Raw genomic sequence first — 22616 nt, forward strand, 5'->3', positions numbered from 1 at the left:
GTGTGTGCAAACCTGGAAGTTGGAGGTTTGAGCGAAACCTCTCAAATCTGTGGGTTCAAACCACATCTGCGCAGACAAGTTGGAGCGTGTGAACAGGAGATCGCCGCAAATCTGGCGCGAAACAGCTGTTTGCTCAGTCTAGTGTTTGTATTTTGCGCACAGGCATTAAAATGGCTGGCACTCGTCAGTGTTCTCGTGAGTTTGTAAGTGAATTCATTGAAATATATAGAAACCACCCATGTTTGTGGAAGATTAAAAGTAAAGAATATAGTGCCCGAGACAAAAATACAGCAGCATATAATGCTCTAATTGAAAAATTGCGGGCAGTTGACGCCTCGGCAAACAGAGAAACGGTAATAAAAATAAAAAAAATTTGTTGCGAACTGGCGAAATTATTTGCGGATGGATGTCGAAACTTATAATTATCTCTTTAAGCTTGTAACTCCTCATATTATGAGAAAAATACTTGTATGAGAAGGGCAATTTCTCCTCATGAACGGCTGGCGGTAACATTAAGATTCCTAGCAACCGGAAGGAGCTACAAGGATTTGGAATTTTCAACTGCAATATCGAAACAAGCGTTGAGTAAAATATTACCCAACACATGTGAAGCTATTTTCGCTGTCCTGAAGGATGAGTTCATGAAGCGAGTCAAGTAAATTAAGTCTGTCAGCGAACTGTTTACCGAAAAGAGTTATCCAAAGATCAGAAATCTAGAAGATCTGGTGTAAGAGTAGATCAAGTATACCAGCCAACGATATGGTATTTCGATCTGCTTGGCTTTCTTAGTGATAAAGAAACGCCAAGACCAAGCAGGAGTACAATTGAAGATGAAATTGGAGTGTCAATGCGCCAGGAAATGGAACACGAGGTAATGTAAAACAAAATAGGTTCGCCGTGCAACACTCGCAGTGAATGTACGTGAGAAAACTGCTTTCGCTTTACCAGCCACTGTCTACACCATTTTGACCGCTTTCTCTGCTTCCTGCGGTTGGTCTGAATGTTTTTTGCAACACAAGTTGCGAACACAGACCACAACAGAACTTCCTCCATTTCTATATTTTAAAATAACTTAATTAAATTTTTGACGTTTATGGGGAGCGTAGTCGCTTGCCACTGATATTTCTTTTCTACACCGACAGATGGCGGGCGAGTAGCAGATTGGGGTTTGTGTCGTGTGAACACACCACATTTGCAGCGATCTTTTGCATGTACAGACATCTGCGCCGATGTCTGCGCCGACAGATCGTTGCGTGTGGACCGGGCTTTACATACACTTACCCCCAGGGAAGGTAACTGGTGGTGGTGGGGGAGGGGGGGGGCGTAGCGGCCAGCAGGCAGGAAAAATACCGCTGGTTCAACTTAACAAATTGTAAGAATTTGAACTCAGTGAATAGTAATAAAAAGTGGATGAAAGCTTAAAAGCTTACCCGATCCGCCTTCCCAAGCACTCCACTCGCTGCTCTTCGCCTGGGCGACACTACGAGCAGCAACACGAACCCAAGTCACTGGAGAATCGCGAGATGTCACAATGGTGGAGGTTTCACTACTTAAAGCGAAGTGCACTCATCATAAAGTTTGCTGGATCCGGTTTACGACGAGGTGGTGCACTCTCGTGACCACATCCCTTGCATCCGGCAGTCCACGCGCGCCTCCAGCGGTCCCGGCGCGTTCTCGCACTGCGCTGACCTGGCTCCTCCTCAGTCCCCAACCGACCCCACACTCACACGACCCAGAAAAACAACGACGTCGCCCCAATAGGGCAACAGTTACTACGTACAGTACAGTAAGATGGAGCAGTACCTGTACAGTTTCGCAAAACTCATTGACATGCACCTTGTGTATAGTGAAGTACGTTATGATGCTCTCTCTGATGAAAGGCTGTACAGGGAACGATTTCCTAACAGGCATAGTCCGTCACGACGAGTGTTCATTTCTCTCGATCGACGAATGCGGGGGACTGGTCACTGGAAAGTAGAAGCGTGGGACCTGGCAACATGAGGACCACCCCGATTTTGAAGAGGAGGTGCTGAAATGTGCGGTAGCGGACCCCACCACAAGTACTCGTCGTATTGCACGTGAAATGGGCGCTGCACACACCAGCATGTCTCGAGTACTCCACCTGTATCATCCAGAACGAATACATGGAACGCTTGTGACTGACCGTGCACAAAGGGTCGCACTGGGTCAGTAGTTGCTCCAATAATGTATTGATCGACCTGATTTGCTCAAAATCGTGCTGTTTACTCCGGAATCTTGCCTTTCCCCTTCGTTGTTTAACGTATACCTTGAAGAGATTATTGCGAAAAGCTTAGATGGGAAAAGAAGTGCTGTAAAGAGAATTATAAGATTTACTGATGACATGGTATTATTGACAGAAAGTGAGCGGACAGTCAATAACACGCTGAAAGATCTGAATGAAGCTTGGGTGGAATATGGGATGCAAATAAACACAGCAAAAGCAGACTGTCCAATATTAAAATAGGACAATCTACCATTAGACAAGTAAGTGCATTTAAATATCTTGGAAGCACAATAACTGAAGACTTGAGATGTCACCAGGAGGTGTAAACTCGAATTACCATAAAGGAGGAGGCATTCAACAAAAAGAGGAGACTGTCATGTGGCAAATTAGATAAAGGTCTAAGGAAAAGCCTTGTCAAATGTTTTGTCTGGAGTGTGGCGCTATATGGGGATGAAACATGGACGCTGGGACGAAAGGATGAAAAAAGATTAGAAGCATTTGAGATGTGGATGTGGAGGAGAATGGAGAGAATAAGCTGGATGGAAAGAGTGAGTAGTGAAGGAGTATTGGAAAGGGCTGGTGAGAGAAGATATCTGCTGAAGGTTGTAAGAGAAAGGAAAAAGAACTGGTTGGGACATTCGTGAGAAGGGAGTGCTTGCTAGCAGATGCTTTGGAAGGATTGGTTTGTGGGAGAAGACTGAGATGAAGAAGGAGCTACAAGATGATAGACGACGTAAAGGGAAGAGGAAATTATGCAGACCTGAAGAGGATGGCAGAAGATCGGACAGCCTGGAGAACTACCATGTGAAAACCTGCCTTTTGGCAGAACATGATGATGATGTGCTGTTTACTGACGAGACCTCATGTGATCGTGATGGTATTTCGAACAGCAGGAACAGCCACGAGTGGGATGAGGAGAGCCCCCACGCTGTAGTAGAGTCACACCATCAAGTACGTTCTGCTGTGAATATCTGTGCCGGCATTGTAGGCGACATTCTCACTGGGCCGTATCTTTTACCTGGTCGTCCGAATAGCCACCTGTACTTGAGGTTGGTGCAAGGACTTCTACTGAGTTGGAGAACGTAGCCTTGGCTGTTCGTGAGAGGATGTGGGTACAATATGACAATTCACCGCCTCACTTCAGTGTGGATGTCCGCAACCATCTCAATGCTGTTTCCTGGTCGCTGGATTGGAAGGGGGGGGGGGAGGGGGGTCCTATTTCATGGCCTGCGAGGTTACCTGACCTGAATCCCTTTGATTATTTTCCTATGAGGATATCTAGGATATCTACAGTCACTTGTGTATGAGACCCCTGTGTGATACGTAGTACTTACTGGAATTAAGGAAAACGTGGAAGGGAGGGCCCACCAATATAACTTTCTTCTCACACAACCTGTTTATTTAACAATACATAACCATAATTTTTTTTAACAAAATTGACAACTAGCAAATTTCTTTTGACCTTTAACCTTAAGTTCAATAAGCTTCTGCAAAAAAAAAAAAAAAAAAAAAAAAAAAAAAAAAAAAAAAAAAAAAACATAACAGAAAACAACATGACAATGATTACAAGACGGCCGGACCTGCAGCCCGTCCGTTATCGGGTGAAACAGCGGTGTTTACGACCGCGCTGGACACAGTCTATCTTATTGGTTCAAAAATGGCTCTGAGCACTATGGGACTCAACATCTGAGGTCATCAATCCCCTAGAACTTAGAACTACTTAAACCTAACTAACCTAAGGACATCGCACACATCCATGCCCGAGACAGGATTCGAACCTGCGACCGTAGCGGTCGCGCGGTTCCAGACTGTAGCGCCTAGAAACGCTCGGCCATACCAGCCGGCCAGTCTCTCTTATTAAATGCTCTTCTGCAACACATGAAAACTATATAAGCACCATTGATGACAAGAGTGATTCAATTGCTCAAAACAAATGACGTAACTTTTAATTTGAAAGGTGTATGTCGAAAGGTTCGGGGTTAAGAGGCGCACCTGTGCTTAAAGGTTAAACAGATTAGGAAACAATATGACAATGATAAGGCTTATTTCAAAGCAACCAATTTCAGTCGGCAACCAAGATGCGGCTGGATCCCAACCTGTCCCTTCTGACAACTTTATTTTGACTCAAGCCCAGGTGACAGTTGGCTGTTAATATTTTCAAGGTTAAACTGATTGTAAGTTATTAAGACCGCTCTGAAGGGACGTCTTAAAACATTACTTGTGAACACTCATTACAAGAGAACTCACTCGGCGGAACCACAAGAAGCAGCTGAAATATACAAATAATGACCCGGTCTTTCAAACACAGCAACAAACAGTTCAGTACAAAAGGTTATACAGATTATAACTAACGACTGAGAAATGCAATTACAATCAAAGAACTGAACCGGTTAACATCTAAATCTAACCCTCTCTGTTTAACGGCAATCTGTGCCTTAGTACAATTGTTCGGCTCCATTTACGATCAGGAGCTGATTCATTAGAACATTAATGATCGAGTAGAAACCAGAATGGAAAGGCAATATAAAAGCCTGGAAAAAGTGGAACTCACATAAAACTGAAAACAACCTTGATGAATTTAAGCAAGCCAGAAAGAATGCCTCGAAAATTATTCGCAACACCAAGAGACAATATGAAAAACAACAACTGGACTCAATCGAAGAGAATTTCAAGAAATGCAACACGGCAGCTTGGTACAAAACATTCAACCAGAAACTCCGAGGATACCAGTCCCCTTGCCTAAACCTTATGAGAAATAATAAGACTCGCCACCAACAATACTGAAAACTGTGAAATCCTGGCTGAATATTTTGAGACACTCCTAAACTGCCAAACACCCTTCCAGACTCTCAGTTTTACGCAACCAGAAACATTACCAATACATTCAACACCTCCGACACGAGAGGAAATCACAAACATAATCAAAAATCTCAAAAACAGGAAAGCATGTGGAGAAGACACAATTACAGCAGAAATGCTCAAGCTTGGGGGAGAAACATCAGTAGAAGCACTACACAAAGAACTTGAACAAGTATGGGAAACCAAGAAAATCCCAAGTCACTGGAAAACTGCCCTAATTCACCCTTTGTTTAAAAAAGGTGACAAAAGGGATGTTAACAACTATCGTGGAATATCGCTTCTCCCAGTCCGATACAAAATTCTATCAAAAGCCCTGCTCAATCGTTTATCACCAGTTATAGAGGGAAAACTTGGAGAATATCAAGCTGGCTTCAGACCAGGAAGATCCTGCGCCGAACAAATTTTTAACCTCAAAACAACAATGAACTATTTATCTACAAGGAGCAAGAAATATTTCATAACATTCATTGATTTAAAAAAAAGCTTATGACTCAATCGATAGGGACACACTCATCAAAACACTTCGAGAATATGAAATAGATGAAAGAACAATCACCATAATCAAAGAAACATTAACAAATACAACATCAAAAGTAAAATTCCAAGGAGAAATTTCACGGCATTTCGAGGTCAAAACCGGCGTCAGACAAGGAGATGCGCTGTCCCCGGTACTCTTCAACTGTGTTCTGGATAAAGTCATAGCGGAATGGAGAAAACTCACGCAAAAACATGGAGCTGAGAAAGTCCAAATTGGAGGGAAGTGCTACAAAGTCAATGAAACCAACTGTTTTGCCTTCGCTGACGATCTCGCCTGTTTAGCTTGCACATAAAAAGACACAATAAAACAAATAGAATTACTTAAAGAAACTGCTGAAAAAGCAGGCTTACAAATTCATTTGAAAAGACAGAAATCATTACAAATATCAAAAATCCACCAAAGAAAATAACTACGAAATGCGGGAAAATACAGGTATCTAAACATTTTAAATATCTTGGTGAACTAATTCAGCCTGTGGCAAAAGGTCATCCAGCCTGCAGGGCTAGAATACAAAAACTAGAGACAGCAACTCACTACTGCAGACAAATGTATTCAAAAAAATGTATATCCAAAAACATTAAACTCAGACACTACCAGACTGTCATTAGACCGCAGATACTATATGCATCAGAAACACTGGCAAATTTTACATACGCAGAACAGATAGAAAATCGTGAAAGAAGAATTGTGAGGACAATTCTTGGACACAGGAAAATAACAGATGATCAAGGCAAGCCTGTATACAGACTAAAAAGCAACAAAGAAGTGTATACGAAGTGCAGCAAAATTACAGACGAAATTAGAAAAAGAAGATGCTCCTTTTATGCTCACATCATGAGGATGAACCCGAATAGGCTTACAAAACAAATATTTTCGTACATCGCAAATCTAAAAAATAAAAATTTATGGTTTATCAACACAGAAAGAGATATAAAAGAAATGGACATAGATCAGGAAACAATATTTAACAGAAACCTATGTAGAAAAAAAAACTGAATTCATTCACGGGTTTCGGTGTGAAAATTAAGAAGACTTGTGGAACTAAATGGTCTGAAGAGAGAAAAGCCGCCTTCAGCGCAAGAATGAAAGTAGTGTGGACTGAGAAAAAGAAGACTTCCCAGAAGCGCAAGAAATAACTGTTTTCACGGTCTTTAACGGCAAAATTTGTATAAAAAAAAAGCGGGACAAATGTTCAAACGACGACTAGTGTCTTAGTACATACTACAGCCTATATTTACGGCCGAAGAGCCGACAGAGTAAAACTCTGAGGGTCGGGTACAAACCAGAAAATACACTCCTGGAAATTGAAATAAGAACACCGTGAATTCATTGTCCCAGGAAGGGGAAACTTTATTGACACATTCCTGCGGTCAGATACATCACATGATCACACTGACAGAACCACAGGCACATAGACACAGGCAACAGAGCATGCACAATGTCGGCACTAGTACAGTGTATATCCACCTTTCGCAGCAATGCAGGCTGCTATTCTCCCATGGAGACGATCGTAGAGATGCTGGATGTAGTCCTGTGGAACGGCTTGCCATGCCATTTCCACCTGGCGCCTCAGTTCGACCAGCGTTCGTGCTGGACGTGCAGACCGCGTGAGACGACGCTTCATCCAGTCCCAAACATGCTCAATGGAGGACAGATCCGGAAATCTTGCTGGCCAGGGTAGTTGACTTACACCTTCTAGAGCACGTTGGGTGGCACGGGATACATGCGGACGTGCATTGTCCTGTTGGAACAGCAAGTTCCCTTGCCGGTCTAGGAATGGTAGAACGATGGGTTCGATGACGGTTTTGATGTACCGTGCACTATTCAGTGTCCCCTCGACGATCACCAGTGGTGTACGGCCAGTGTAGGAGATCGCTCCCCACACCATGATGCCGGGTGTTGGCCCTGTGTGCCTCGGTCGTATGCAGTCCTGATTGTGGCGCTCACCTGCACGGCGCCAAACACGCATACGACCATCATTGGCACCAAGGCAGAAGCGACTCTCATCGCTGAAGACGACACGTCTCCATTCGTCCCTCCATTCACGCCTGTCGCGACACCACTGGAGGCGGGCTGCACGATGTTGGGGCGTGAGCGGAAGACGGCCTAACGGTGTGCGGGACCGTAGCCCAGTTTCATGGAGACGGTTGCGAATGGTCCTCGCCGATACCCCAGGAGCAACAGTGTCCCTAATTTGCTGGGAAGTGGCGGTGCGGTCCCCTACGGCACTGCGTAGGATCCTACGGTCTTGGCGTGCATCCGCGCGTCGCTGCGGTCCGGTCCCAGGTCGACGGGCACGTGCACCTTCCGCCGACCACTGGCGACAACATCGATGTACTGTGGAGACCTCACGCCCCACGTGTTGAGCAATTCGGCGGTACGTCCACCCGGCCTCCCGCATGCCCACTATACGCCCTCGCTCAAAGTCCGTCAACTGCACATACGGTTCACGTCCACGCTGTCGCGGCATGCTACCAGTGTTAAAGACTGCGATGGAGCTCCGTATGCCACGGCAAACTGGCTGACACTGACGGCGGCGGTGCACAAATGCTGCGCAGCTAGCGCCATTCGACGGCCAACACCGCGGTTCCTGGTGTGTCCGCTGTGCCGTGCGTGTGATCATTGCTTGTACAGCCCTCTCGCAGTGTCCGGAGCAAGTATGGTGGGTCTGACACACCGGTGTCAGTGTGTTCTTTTTTCCGTTTCCAGGAGTGTAGTAAGGACGGCAGGTAGACAATGAAACAATTGACCACGAGGATTACAGAATGTTACTCCCCAGCAAGCATCTCCATGGAATGAGTGTTGTTTTGCTATCCTCGAACTCTTTCGATAGCTTCGTTCTCCTCTGTACTACTTTCATTATCTGCGTTTCAGTATTGCTGATTACTTCCCTGTACATGTTATAAAATTCTGTCCGTAAGCCATCGGTCCCTGGTCATTAGTTTGTCGGAGATTTGCGTACGGCAGGATAGTAACTGCCCAATGTATGCTAGCGAAAGGCCTCTCACCGGCTCCCGGGAGAGGGCACTATATGAGCGCTACTTTCACCCAACTGTGAGTCTCTTACCTTCCATTCGTTATTCGTGCCCCTGGCGGCGTAGATTACCAGTCGCGTCTTGCAGCTGAAACTGCCACCTGAAGACACCGAAAAGTTGTTTCGATGAAATATTGTGGCGCTTGCACCTATGCCGGCAAAACCGTGAAGTCCCTGTGCGACAGATCCGCCGGGAAGGACAGAAAAATCGAAACAGAAATAGCTGGGACAACAGTTTAATAATTTTAGGAAGCGTACTTCAGTACCATTAAAGTTTCGCTTAATTCTTCTGTCATAAGCGAAGTTTCTGATCTACCGTTCCACAGAAAGACAGAGGATAAGACGGTTTTTAGCGGTTTGTAAATTATCTCGTAAGTTGCCGGATATCTTGTTTTGTGCTGCTGACAGCAGATACCAGTCAGGATATAGTGTGTTACGCTTTGCTGGAAATAATGTGTGCTGTGTGCTGGCGCGTATAGCCTCGTAGCAACGTGCGGAGTGCGCTTTGTTGCGTTGCGCCTCGGCCGCTAAACGCCGACTCAGCCGTCACCTAATTGCCCCTCTCTAATGGCTGGCAGGAAAACACGCCGTGACGTCACGTCACGTAATGTGATGTGACGTGAGAACACAGCGCAACAGCAGGCGCCGGTACTATCTTTCTGGCCCACCGCATCACCTCCGAAACATAAAGGTCGTACCTACAAAGACCTCACAACTTCGAAAACTTATATCAATGACTTGCAGAACTTTTAATCTTACGTAGAGCTGTAAAACTACCACAAACGACCGTACGCTTCCGTAAGTAAGCGTACACTACGGTATTTTCCTAGTAGCCTTGGTCAGTTAAGGTCGTACCCGCATTTCCTGTACGTCAGGTGTGTTGCATACCTATTGGGCGCTACCGCATAACGCTCGCTCTTATTACGAGGGCTGTCCAAAAAGTAAGTTACGATTGATCGCGAAATGAAAATCACAGTGAAAATCAGAAATGTTTCATTTGTAACAGTTAGCTACACCTTTCAGCTACTTCTCTACGTAGTCGCCGTTCTGACTCGGACATTCGTCGTAGCGTTGTACCAACTTTCCAATACCCTCATCATAGAAGGCAGCCGCCAGTGCTTTCCGCCAATTCTCTACGCTGGCCTAAAGCTCGTTGTCTGTGCCAAAATGTTGTCTTCATAGCCAGCGGTTCGTTTGAGCAGAGATGAAAGTCAGTGGGAGACAATTACGGGCTGTACTGTGGGCAACCAAACATTTCCAATTGAAACGATTCAGGAACATCTTCATTGCCCCTGCAGAATGAGCTGAGAATTGTCTTGAAGAAGAAACCGCACGACAGTCATGTAATGTTGGTTGCATAGCTTCAGGGGAAAATTCTCACCAGGCCCTCGTACTTGGCGGGAGACACTATTTTCTATAACATCTTTACGCGCTCACTAAGAGCTCAGGAATGAAAAGAGCGACATAATTCTACCTAGAGTCATACTAGAGATACTGCCCAACACATCTTTGCAAAGCTTAATCGGATTATCATAGTCGTTTCCATTTCGCGACCTATCGTAACTTACTTTCTGGATAGCCCTCGTACGTACGTCGTCAGTGTATTGCTTGATTCCCCAAAAATGCTGTGGCAGTGAAACGTCTAGAAACCGAGTGAGGGTATATAAATGGCCGGGTAATCTGAAGAACATCTTTGTTCTACTTAGTTATGCGCCTGACTGTTACTTAAGAATATACAGTATTTACAGCAAACAAATTGTCACAGTTTAATTCAGGTTTTATTCGAAAGTTGTTGATCTGTAACGTGAAACAGAGGGACGTCGTTGTAAAAATAAAGAAAACGATACACATTTATCATATAGTCCTAGAAAACACAATTTCCTCAGGAAAAGGCCGGCCGAAGTGGCCGTGCGGTTAAAGGCGCTGCAGTCTGGAACCGCAAGACCGCTACGGTCGCAGGTTCGAATCCTGCCTCGGGCATGGATGTTTGTGATGTCCTTAGGTTAGTTAGGTTTAACTAGTTCTAAGTTCTAGGGGACTAATGACCTCCGCAGTTGAGTCCCATAGTGCTCAGAGCCATTTGAACCATTTTGAACCTCAGGAAAAAGGTAAAATAAAAAATTCTCAAAACATATATCAAACATCGCTTCAATACTTCGTCGAACTTACATGAGTCATATTTCTGTTATTCATAACAATTTTCGTATTTATCAATGATAACAGGTAACTCCTGCCTTTCATCATGATGAACGTTCTATTGAGTACAAAATAACAACAATAAATTATAATTTTTTTCATGTTTGCCTAAGTGAGCTCCTTACATCGAAATTAATTGCTTTGGTTATATAAAAGGGCAGAAGTTATGTCATAAAATTTTTTTTATTTCTGATAAAAGTCAAGTTATATTGAGTAAGAGTATAATGCACTACCACTGAATAATTTGCTGTTCTAATTATGTGCAAAACAATCAACCAAAGTCGTCAGCTGTCTGTTTCTCTCACACACATTCATTTATGCTTCGTTCCATACCAATTTTACTAAAACTGCTGGTAATCCTACCATTTACTACTTCAGTATGTACTGTACCAAAACTACAGAACCATAGTTCTGAAGGGCCGACTCTTCTTTATATATGGGTGCACAGCCGCCGCAGAATTTTTTCAGGGACTTCATTATCGTGCATACGCTGCTTTTTTAAAATAAACATTTTTTTCCACTCTGCAACTGTGTGCCGGACAGAGACTCGTACTCGGGAGGTTTCCCAATCGCGAGCAAGTGCACCAACGGCTGAGCTACCCAAGCACGACTCACGACCCGTCCTCGCAATTTTACTTCCGTCGGTATCTTATCTCCTACCTTACAAACTTCACAGAAGTTCTCGTGCGAGACTTGCGCGTTAAAGGTAAGGGTTCCGAGTTCGAGTCTCTGTCCGGCACACAGTTTTAATCTGTCTGGAAGTTTCGCTTTGCCTGGCTCTGAGCACTATGAGACTTAACTTCTAAGGTCATCAGTCCCCTAGAACTTCGAACTACTTAAACCTAACTAACCTAAGGACATCACACACATCCATGCCCGAGGCAGGATTCGAACCTGCGACCGTAGCGGTCACGCGGTTCCAGACTGTAGCGCCTAGAACCGCTCGGCCAACTCGGCCGGAAGTTTCGCTTTGTCATGATTTTGCGCTATTAGCTGATTTCGCCTCCTCGGGCATTTTCAAGCTACTTCAGTCACACTGAAGAAGTGTAATCAAGTTTCTTATTTTCAAGAGATTAGTGTGGCGGAAGCTCCATCTAATGGTACCTATAATAAATGTTGCTTATGAATGTACTGGTAACGGGCACAACGTAGATGTGAATTGCGTACATAAAATGCAACCCTAATGCGGGTCTTTGTCGCCATGCCATTTGATTTTTAGACGTTGATCACGTGATCTGCAGTTTTATTTTAAACGGGAACCAACGAGTTTAGTGTGGGTGACACCGGTACGATGTCAAAGATACGCATGATGGTTGCATTTTATTATTTTATCCACGGAATTCACATCTATGTTTTGCCCATCACAACTACTTTAGTAGGCGACCTTTATTAGAGGTACCATTGCATGGAGTTCCCTCCACACTAATTTGTGGAAATTAAGATATGTTATTATTTTTATATATGCATATTGGAGCAATGAATGAAAATTTGTACCAAGGCCGGGATTCGAATCCAAGGCTCCTGACCACTAGGCAGATGCGTTAACCACTACGCCACAGTGGCTCTGAACACGGAAGGAAGATAGGATTTAACATCCCGTCGACGTCGAGGTCATCGGAGACTGAGCACAAGCTCGGGTTGCGCCTAGGATAGGGAAGGAAATAGACAGTGCCCTTTCAAAGGAACCATCCCGCCATTTGCCTGGAGATCATGGAAAACCTAAATGAGGGCAGCTGGAGCGTGAGTTTGAACCGTCGTGCTCCAGACACTCTGATGTCGATCCAGTCGTTTTCATCAGCTAGCCTAAATATTGAAACTTATCAACATGTAGTGAGATCTACTTAGTGTTTATTTCAATTGGCGTTAATTAGAGCCCCCACTAATAAAGCAGATTTCCAAATCCACAACTTCCCTAGATATCTTGCAGTCGTTTGCTGTCCATGGTTCCATATCTACAGCTTGGTATGTATGTCTGACGCGATCTTTTAGCTCTATAAATAACCTACCTTTTCCTCATGGGATTGCCTGGATATGTATTTGACATGTATTGAACACACCTCCTCGTCCCCCTCTTGTGTCCACCTTTTCCTCCTCATGTCCATCTCATCGCCCCACGTCTTTCTATTTCCTCCTCCGCCCTCACTCTGAGTCTTCATTTCCTCCCCACCCCCTCTTTTTACGATTCCTCCTCCCTCTCTCTCTGTTAGTATCTTCCTCCCTCCTCCCTCTAACCATATCCTGGGACCCTTCTCGTTTTCCATTTCCTCTCTCTCTCTCTCTCTCTCTCTCTCTCTCTCTCTCTCTCCCTCCTGCTTACTGCCCCTCTACACTTTCCACCTGCATTATCCATATCCCCCCCCCCCCCCGTGTCCCTGCCTACTGCCCCTCTACATTTTCCATCTGCATCATCCATCTCCCTTCCTCCATTCCATTCCCTCCTCCCCTTTGCTCTGTCCATCCCTTTCTTTACCCATCTCAACTGGTCCCTATCCATGCTTATCGGCACATGTAGCCGCTGCAACACTGTTCACTAAAGCAGGCCGATACTACTCCCACAACAAACTGCTCACAACAGGGCTTGAAAAAGCATTTCCTTGTACCATGCAAAGCAAGTTCAAATGGCTCTGAGCACTATGGGACTTAACATGTGAGGTCATCAGTCCCCTAGAACTTAGAACTACTTAAACCTAACTAACCTGAGGACATCACACACATCCATGCCCGAGGCAGGATTCGAATCTGCAACAGTAACGGTCGCGCAGTTCCAGACTGAAGCGCCTAGAACTGCTCGGTCACACCAGCCAGCTGCAAAGCAAGTATATAAAGCATAACACACCTGTCATGCAGGGCAGCCTACATGTTGGGGCCTGGAAAACTGTTTCTTGTACCTGACATGTAAGCTGCTCTACAAAGGAGGTCGATTTGGCAGACCTGTACTGCTCCACACAACATGCCTGTTGTGCAGGGCGGACTATATGACAGGGGATGGAATAAAACACTTTTTGCTCACATCTCAGCTCCTATTGGAGGTAGGAGGTAAAATAAACCCCACATGCCTGATAACTGTGAGGCCTGGCTTCCTGTGCCAAATTTGGTTGAAGTTGATTGAGGGGTTTCTGAGGAGATCCCAGACATACACATGTACACCCTGTTTTATGTACCGGCTGATCAAAAAGTCAGTATAAATTTGAATACTTAATAAACCACGGAATAATGTATATAGAGAGGTAAAAATTGACACACATGATTGGAATTTTTTTTATTAGAACTAAAAAAAAAAAACACCTCAAATTGCTAGACATGTGAAAGATCTCCTGCATGCGTCGTTTGGTGACGGTCGTGTGCTCAGCCGCCACTTTCGTCATGCTTGTCCTCCCAGGTCCCCAGACCTCAGTCCGTGCGATTATTGGTTTTGGGGTTACCTGAAGTCGCAAGTGTATCGTGATCGACCGATATCTCTAGGGATGCTGAAAATCAACATCCGACGCTAATGCCTCACCATAACTCCGAACATGCTTTACAGTGCTGTTCACAATATTATTCCTCGACTACAGCTATACACAGAGCGTGTCGGAGGAGGGGGGGGGGGGGGGCGGAAAACTGTACAGTCGATGTCGGAAGTGGAATCGGAGCGATTTATCTGCCGTCAGAAGTGCAAAAAGGCGTTGTCATTGCTATCAGGACCGAAGGTGGAAGCATTTCCGAAACGGCTAAGTTTGTAACAGTTCGCGTGCCGCCGTTGTTAAAGTATAGCGTGCATGGCAACTGTGGTGCGAGATGACAGCTTGGACGTCAGCTGCGGAGAAGAACACGAGCGAACAGATGGGCAAGTGTTGAGCCACTGACCGCCCAGATAAACCAGAGGGCTACCAACAACCTCTTCAACGACCGTTCAGGGAACGTTGCTGCGTATGAGCCTCCGCAATAGGCACGTGGCTGACTTGCTGTTCACCGGCGATGAAGACTGGAAATTGCACGCCAGAGCCGCAACTGGACGTCCGCACCGTGGCAGCTGGTGGCATTTTCAGAGTAACCATATTTGAGCCGCGGCGGCTGGTGTTAGGGTGTTCTACTTGCATCGCTGATGTCTATATTCGGCTGTTTCGCTATCTTTGACGGCTCCCCCCGGGCGGTTTTCCGGGTGAACGTGTCACGGGAGAGTCTCCGGTCGGCGTTCATCGAGCGTTTGCGTTGCAAACAAGTCGGCGTCCCTAACCGTGGTGCAAGGACCTCGCCGTGCTCGCCACCCTTGTCTTTTGTACGGTGCCGATCATTGGGCGCCTTGAAGTGTAAAATTGTGGTGGGTTCGTCGTCTCACGGTGATTGTCGCACAGATGACAAAATGGTAGATATCGAAATAGACGACAAAGGGATAGAGAAACAATTAAAATCGCTCAAAAGAGGAAAGGCCGCTGGACCTGATGGGATACCAGTTCGATTTTACACAGAATACGCGAAGGAACTTGCCCCCCTTCTTGCAGCGGTGTACCGTAGGTCTCTAGAAGAGCGTAGCGTTCCAAAGGATTGGAAAAGGGCACAGGTCATCCCCGTTTTCAAGAAGGGACGTCGAACAAATGTGCAGAACTATAGACCTATATCTCTAACGTCGATCAGTTGCAGAATTTTGGAACTCTTATTATGTTCGAGTATAATGACTTTTCTGGAGACTAGAAATCTACTCTGTAGGAATCAGCGTAGGTTTCGAAAAAGACGATCGTTTGAAACCCAGCTCGCGCTATTCGTCCACGAGACTCAGAGGGTTATAGACATGGGTTCACAGGTAGATGCCGTGTTTCTTGACTTCCCCAAGGCGTTCGATACAGTTCCCCACAGTCGTTTAATGAACAAAGGAAGAGCATATGGACTATCAGACCAATTGTGTGATTGGAATGAAGAGTTCCTAGATAACAGACCGCAGCATGTCATTCTCAATGGAGAGATGTTTTCCGAAATAAGAGTGATTTCAGGTGTGCCGCAGGGGAGTGTCATAGGACCGTTGCTATTCACAATATACATAAATGACGTTGTGGATGACATCGGAAGTTCACTGAGGCTTTTTGCGGATGATGCTGTGGTGTATCGAGAGGTTGTAACAATGGAAAATTGTACAGAAATGCAGGTGGATCTGCAGCGAATTGACGGATGGTACAGGGAATGGCAATTGAATATCAATGTAGACAAGTGTAATATGCTGCGAATACATAGAAGGAAAGATCCCATATCATTTAGCTACAACATAGCAGGTCAGCAACTGGAAGCAGTTAATTCCATAAATTATCTGGGAGTACGCATTAGGAGTGGTTTAAAATGGAATGATCATGTAAACTTGATCGTCGGTAAAGCAGATGCCAGACTGAGATTCATTGGAAGAGTCCTAAGGAAATGCAATCCGAAAACAAAGGAAGTAGGTTACAGTACGCTTGTTCGCCCACTGCTTGAATACTATCCGTACAAGATAGTGATGATAGAAGAGATAGAGAAGATCCAACAGAGAGCAGCGCGCTTCGTTACAGGATCATTTAGTAATCGCGAAAGCTTTACGGAGATGATACATAAACTCCAGTGGAAGACTCTGCAGGAGAGACGCTCAGTAGCTCGGTACGGGCTTTTGTTGAAGTTTGGAGAAGATACCTTCACCGAGGAGTCAAGCTCCCTCCTATGTATATCTCGCGAAGAGACCATGGGGATAAAATCAGAGAGATTAGAGCCCACACAGAGGCATACGGACAATCCTTCTTTCGACGAACAATACGACACCGGAATAGAAGGGGGAACCGATAGAGGTACTCAAGGTACCCTCCGCCACACACCGTCAGGTGGCTTGCGGAGTATGGATGTAGACGTAGATGTAGAACAGCTTCCCAGCTCGTAATTTGCAAGCTCCAAGTTACGTATGACTTTTAATCGGTGTTTAACTAAGAAGATTGTTGAAACTTATTGTGGCATGGGTAGCTGCCGGAGATGGTTCAGAACTTGGTTCCACAGTGGCTGCTTAAAGGAGGCTGATGTTCCTCATTTCACTTCTCATCAACAGTGGAGTGTGTCCAGAATGAGATTTTCACTCTGCAGCGGAGTGTGCGCTGATATGAAACTTCCTGGCAGATTAAAACTGTGTGCCCGACCGAGACTCGAACTCGGGACCTTTGCCTTTCGCGGGCAAGTGCTCTACCATCTGAGCTACCGAAGCACGACTCACGCCCGGTACTCACAGCCTTACTTCTGCCAGTATCTCGTCTCCTATCTTCCAAACTTTACAGAAGCTCTCCTGCGAACCTTGCAGAACCAGCACTCCTGAAAGAAAAGATATAGCGGAGACATGGCTTAGCCACAGCCTGGGGGATGTTTCCAGAATGAGATTTTCACTCTGCAGCGGAGTGTGCGCTGATATGAAACTTCCTGGCAGAAAGGCAAAGGTCCCGAGTTCGAGTCTCGGTCGGGCACACAGTTTTAATCTGCCAGGAAGTTTCATATCAGCGCACACTCCGCTGCAGAGTGAAAATCTCATTCTGGAAACATCCCCCAGGCTGTGGCTAGGCCATGTCTCCGCAATATCCTTTCTTTCAGGAGTGCTAGTTCTGCAAGGTTCGCAGGAGAGCTTCTGTAAAGTTTGGAAGGTAGGAGACGAGGTACTGGCAGAAGTAAAGCTGTGAGTACCGGGCGTGAGTCGTGCTTCGGTAGCTCAGTTGGTAGAGCACTTGCCCGCGAAAGGCAAAGGTCCCGAGTTCGAGTCTCGGTCGGGCACACAATTTTAATCTGCCAGGAAGTTTCAGTGGAGTGTGTGTTCTAAGTGGTTTTCAAGCAAGTTTTAACTTTTTTCAGGACATATTGACCGCTTGGGGAGTGCTTGCCGTTGTGTACGCTCCCGGCAGCCGTAGAGTTAATGCTTTAATCATTTGTCACGGCGGAATTTGATATGTTTGTTTAATGTTGAAAGTGCTTTAAGGCAACTGGAAGTGATCTCTAAGTTTCCTGCTAATTTACTAGTAGACGGGTGATGTTAAAGTATTGCTCCGTAATAATTTGGGGGCATGCTAATTATATATTCCAGTATGGCTGTGATTTGACCTTGTTTTTATTGCAATCTATTTGTGCTGCAGGCCATTTGTTAAGTCTGCTAGTTCCCTGGCGTCGGCGCGGTTATGGATTCTTGTCGGGACCGCTCATTGTGAGGCCGGTCGGACTATGCATAAATATATACCGCCTGCTAGTGAGCCTGTGCACAAGCCCTGGAGAGTGAACGCTCGTATTGCCTGCTCGTATTGCTTCCAAATACTGCTGTGGGCCTTAACGCTGTTCTCTAAAGTTACGTGAGGCCACTTTGTTAATATTAGCGTTTCTGTAAGTTATTTTACTGGTTGAGTTATTACTAGCATTTCTTATTTAACACTTATGTTAATAAAAAAAATGGTTCAAATGGCTCTGAGCACTGTGGGACTTAACATCTTTGGTCATCAGTCCCGTAGAACTTCGAACTACTTAAACCTAACCAACCTAAGGATATCACACACATCCATGCCCGAGGCAGGATTCGAACCTGCGACCGTAGCGGTCACGTGGTTCCAGACTGAAGCGCCTAGAACCGCACTGCCACACCGGCCGGCTATGTTAATCATTTGTGTATCTTTAATGAATGTGCAACTTATTTTTCCTGTGTGCCAGTTTTGCGACCTTGGTTGGCCCACTTTACATTTTTAGTATAAGCATGTTTCACTGTGGACTTTCATTAAGTTTTAAGATCTTTGTTTTTTAATGAAGTTGTTGTATTATGTGGCTGTGTAACTTTGGGTTGGAAGTGTACAGTGTTACTAGTCTTTTGAGATGTGGTTAAACAAGAACGATTGTTTATGATTGATTATTCACCGTGCCTACTATCTCTGATTTTGGTTGCGGACGCAAAATATGATTCTTATTCGTATTTATGTAATTCAATTAAAGTGAAGATTTGGATATTGCATCAGTAAGAGGGCAAATGTCCGAATTGAAGATTATAATAACGTCTCTTTTGAGTGAAATTAAAATTGTAAAACAATCACAAGCTTCACCATCACCAGTGATCCCGGTCTTCCTATTTCCTTTAAATAACTGTGGAGAGATTGTAATTTTTTTATTTTCTAAAGAACTGAGTTGTACCACGGTTCAATATTTTATGCTCCATCGGACACATGACCGTTGGTGTGTACGCCCTGCAACAATCGTCGGAAGGGTCCAGGCCGAAAGAGGGAGCATTTTGGTCTGGGGAAAGTTTTCGTGGCAATACACGGGTGATCTCGTCATTGTGGAAGGCATTATGTCAACAAAGGTATGTATCCATCCTTGGGAATCATGTCCATCCCTACACACAGTTCTTTTTCCTCGGCACAATGGCATCTACCAGCAGGATAATGCAACACAGCTCGCAGTGTGCGTGAAGAGCACGGGAATGAGTTTACCACCCCTGGCCACCAAACTTCCCCGATTTAAACCCAATCGGGAGAAAATGTGGGACCACCTCAATCGGGCTGTTCGCGTGACGAACCGAGAAACCTATGGCAGGTGGCCACATACCCGTCGGTAGCTTCCAGAACCTCTCACACCCTTCCTACATGTCTTGCAGTAGTCTGTGACGCAGAAGGTGATTATCCAGGCATCTGACACGTGTGAACACATTAAGGCGACTGGACAGTCAGCCCTTTGGTATCCTGAAGTACTCTCGAGGATTACCAGTTAGCTCAGATGAATGCAAACATCTATGATCATTAAGCGACGGAAGATTCCACAGACTGGCCAAAATCAGACAGACGGTTTCTCGAGTGCTCCCCTCTAATTCTTTGGCATCCCCTCTCCGCTTTCGTTTAGACGTAATACGTAATCACACCAATGATGGAAGCAGCACCTGGTTGCTCTAAGTTCTTGCTTCCTGTCAGTTTACTGCCATTTCCGTTTCGTGCCATAGTTAGTTAAATTTACCAGGCAGTAAAAGCAAAAAAAAAAAAATACGACTCTGCGTTGTTTCCATTGCGTTCGGGTGCAAAAAGGGGAAAAACTTGGGCTGTGTGCAGGGCTGCACCTTTCTGAAACCCTCTCTCAAAGCAGTTGTAAGAGGGAAGGGAATGAAGAGTACTTATCGTCCTTGGCTCCACGAAGTCATTGTAACCTGCAGGTATTGAGAGGGGAACGTTGACAGACAATGTGGAAAGACCACATAGATAATATTGTGGGGAAGGCGAAACAAAGACTGCGCTTTGTTGGCAGAACACTTAGAAGATGCGACAAACCCACTAAAGAGACAGCCTACATTACACTTGTCCGTCCTCTGCTGGAATATTGTTGCGCGGTATGGGATCCTTACCAGGTAGGATTGACGGAGGACATCGAAAAAGTGCAAAGAAGGGCAGCTCGTTTCGTGTTATCGCGCAATAGGGTTTAGGGTGTCTCTGATATGATAAGTGAGTTGGAGTGGCAGCCACTGAAACAAAGGCGGTTTTCTTTGCGGCGAGATCTATTTACGAAATTTCAATCACCAACTTTCTCTTCCGAATATGTAAATATTTTGTTGACACCCACCTGCGTAGAAATGATCATCGTAATAGAATACGAGAAATCAGAGCTCGAACGGAAAGATTTAGGTGTTCCTTTTTCCCACACGCCATTCGAGAGTGGAATGGTAGAGAAGTAGTATGAAAATGGTTCGATGAACCCTCTGCCAGGCAATTAAGTGTGAATTGCAGAGTGACCACGTAGATGTAGATGACAATTATTTCTGCCTTCTGCAAGCGTTCACGGGCAGGTATTTACCAGTGCCTTACTAAAACCAGGTCTCATACTACAGGGACGCATCAAAAAAGACAAATAAATGGTGATTGCACTTCCAACTTCAGCTGAGTCTTGCTACTTATACATTCTCTCATCAAATATTACAAGCCGTAGTTAGAAAGATATCGGCAGCTGCTATTTTCTGTGATCATTACAAGGTGTTTGATTGTGTAGAAAACATGAAGTTCTGTCGAACTTGCGACTTTACACACAGTAAACAAACACAGTTAACAAACAGAATGCAAAACGTTGTGCTGAATAACTGAAACAACGTTTGAAGGCTAGAAAATTTCAGTGACTGGGGAGAAATGACAAAGGGAGGACCACAGGGTTCAATTTTGGGACCAGCCCTTTCCTTACATCTGTGAATGACAGTCCACTTAACATTCAACAAGTAGAATTGGTACTTTTACAGACGATACTAATGTTGTAATAAATCCCATTAGAGAGAAAGCAACAGAACAGTTGGTAAGTTGTATTTTCTAAAGAATTATAAAGTGGTTCTCTAAAAATGGACTCTTCCTAAATTTTGAAAAACACACTATATTCAGTTCTGTACAACAGACAGAGTCGTACTAATAATTGATGAGGCACATGAGCAGAAGCCAGAAAGTAGGGTAGAATGCTCAAAAATTTGTGTGTTTACATATCGATGACAACTTGAACTGAAAAAAGGGTAATGCAGAGCTTCTTAAACAGTATAGTTCAGCTACTTTTGCTCTTCCTGAACTTGCTAATCTTGGAAACAAAATGAATCAAGCTCCTGACATATTTTGCATACTTCCGCTCAACAATTTGTTATGGAATGATTATCTGGGGTAACTCATCACTTAGAAAGAAAGTATTGATTGCACAAATGCGAGCAGAAAAAGTAATATGTCGTGTACACCCACGGACGTCAAGTAAGAAAGGTTTTAAGGAGCTAGGCGTTTTAACTGCGCCGTCACAATACACATATTCGCTAATGAAATTCGCCACAAATACTGCATCACAATGTGTCCATACCAAGACGGGAGGGGAAAAATGACCATTATTAATTACCAAAGCTTTCAGTAGCTCAGAGAGGAGCTCAAAATGCAGCAACAAATATCTTTGATTATTTGCCAAATAACTTAAAATGTCTGATAGGTAGCAGACCCATGTATTTTAAGTCTAGTTGCGTGAGTGGGGCTGAAATTATGTTGTAATATTTCTGGCTTATTCAGCCATCATATTAGGCTCCAGGAAGCTATTCCCATGGCAGTGGAGATTCAAGAAGCAGAGAGATGATGCAATGTGGGATGAGGTACCGGTGACAGATGTTAGATTCGGTACCATTCCCGTGAGAAAGACCGCCTGCATGATGCTGCTGCTGCTGCTCTGTTATTGGCTGCTGTGTTCGGCGGTAGGGTGCCAAAACGTTGAACTTTAGTTGCTATTATTAATTAAACCTGTCATCCAAATTACTTCATTTTTTTAAATAAACATCTCTCAACAGCCAGCTATCAATCAGTCACTTCAAAATTATTAAAATCAAAGTATTACTAAAACAAAAAGTGCCGATGCACTTCGGTGGCGTTCGGGTCACGCCTTGCTGGCTTGGCGCGCGAAGTGTCTCGGGCAGTCCGGCTCTCCAGTTCTGACCGTTCCAGTAGACAGATATGTTGTCTGTTATAGCAGTATTTGTTTCATGCAATTTTATTAACTACAGTTCCGACCGTCGCTAGGTACAGACATGTTGTCTGTAATAGTAGTATTTGATTCATGTAATTTTATTCTCCAGTTCTGACGGTTCCAGTAGACAGACATGTATTTCGTGTTATTTTAGCCAGATATAATGACTGTGGAAAGATATGTTCAATACGTTGTGATCGAGAATAGTTTCTCGTGTCTATATCAATAAAAACGCGAGTGGCATCCCAAATGAGTTATAGTTTATTCGTAGCAACAGTTCCTTGCGAAGTTAATTTCAG

General features: G+C 44.7%; 1 protein-coding gene across 7 annotated transcripts in view; it reads right to left on the reverse strand.

Annotated features, from left to right (window-relative positions):
- Positions 1 to 22616, reverse strand: part of LOC126106309 (echinoderm microtubule-associated protein-like 2) — a 790720-nt gene that overhangs the window by 220253 nt on the left and 547851 nt on the right. The gene's annotated exons all lie outside the window — the stretch shown is intronic.

This window comes from Schistocerca cancellata, chromosome 10 (genome assembly GCF_023864275.1).
Source record: "Schistocerca cancellata isolate TAMUIC-IGC-003103 chromosome 10, iqSchCanc2.1, whole genome shotgun sequence".
In the NCBI taxonomy this organism is placed as follows: Eukaryota; Metazoa; Arthropoda; class Insecta; order Orthoptera; family Acrididae; genus Schistocerca; species Schistocerca cancellata.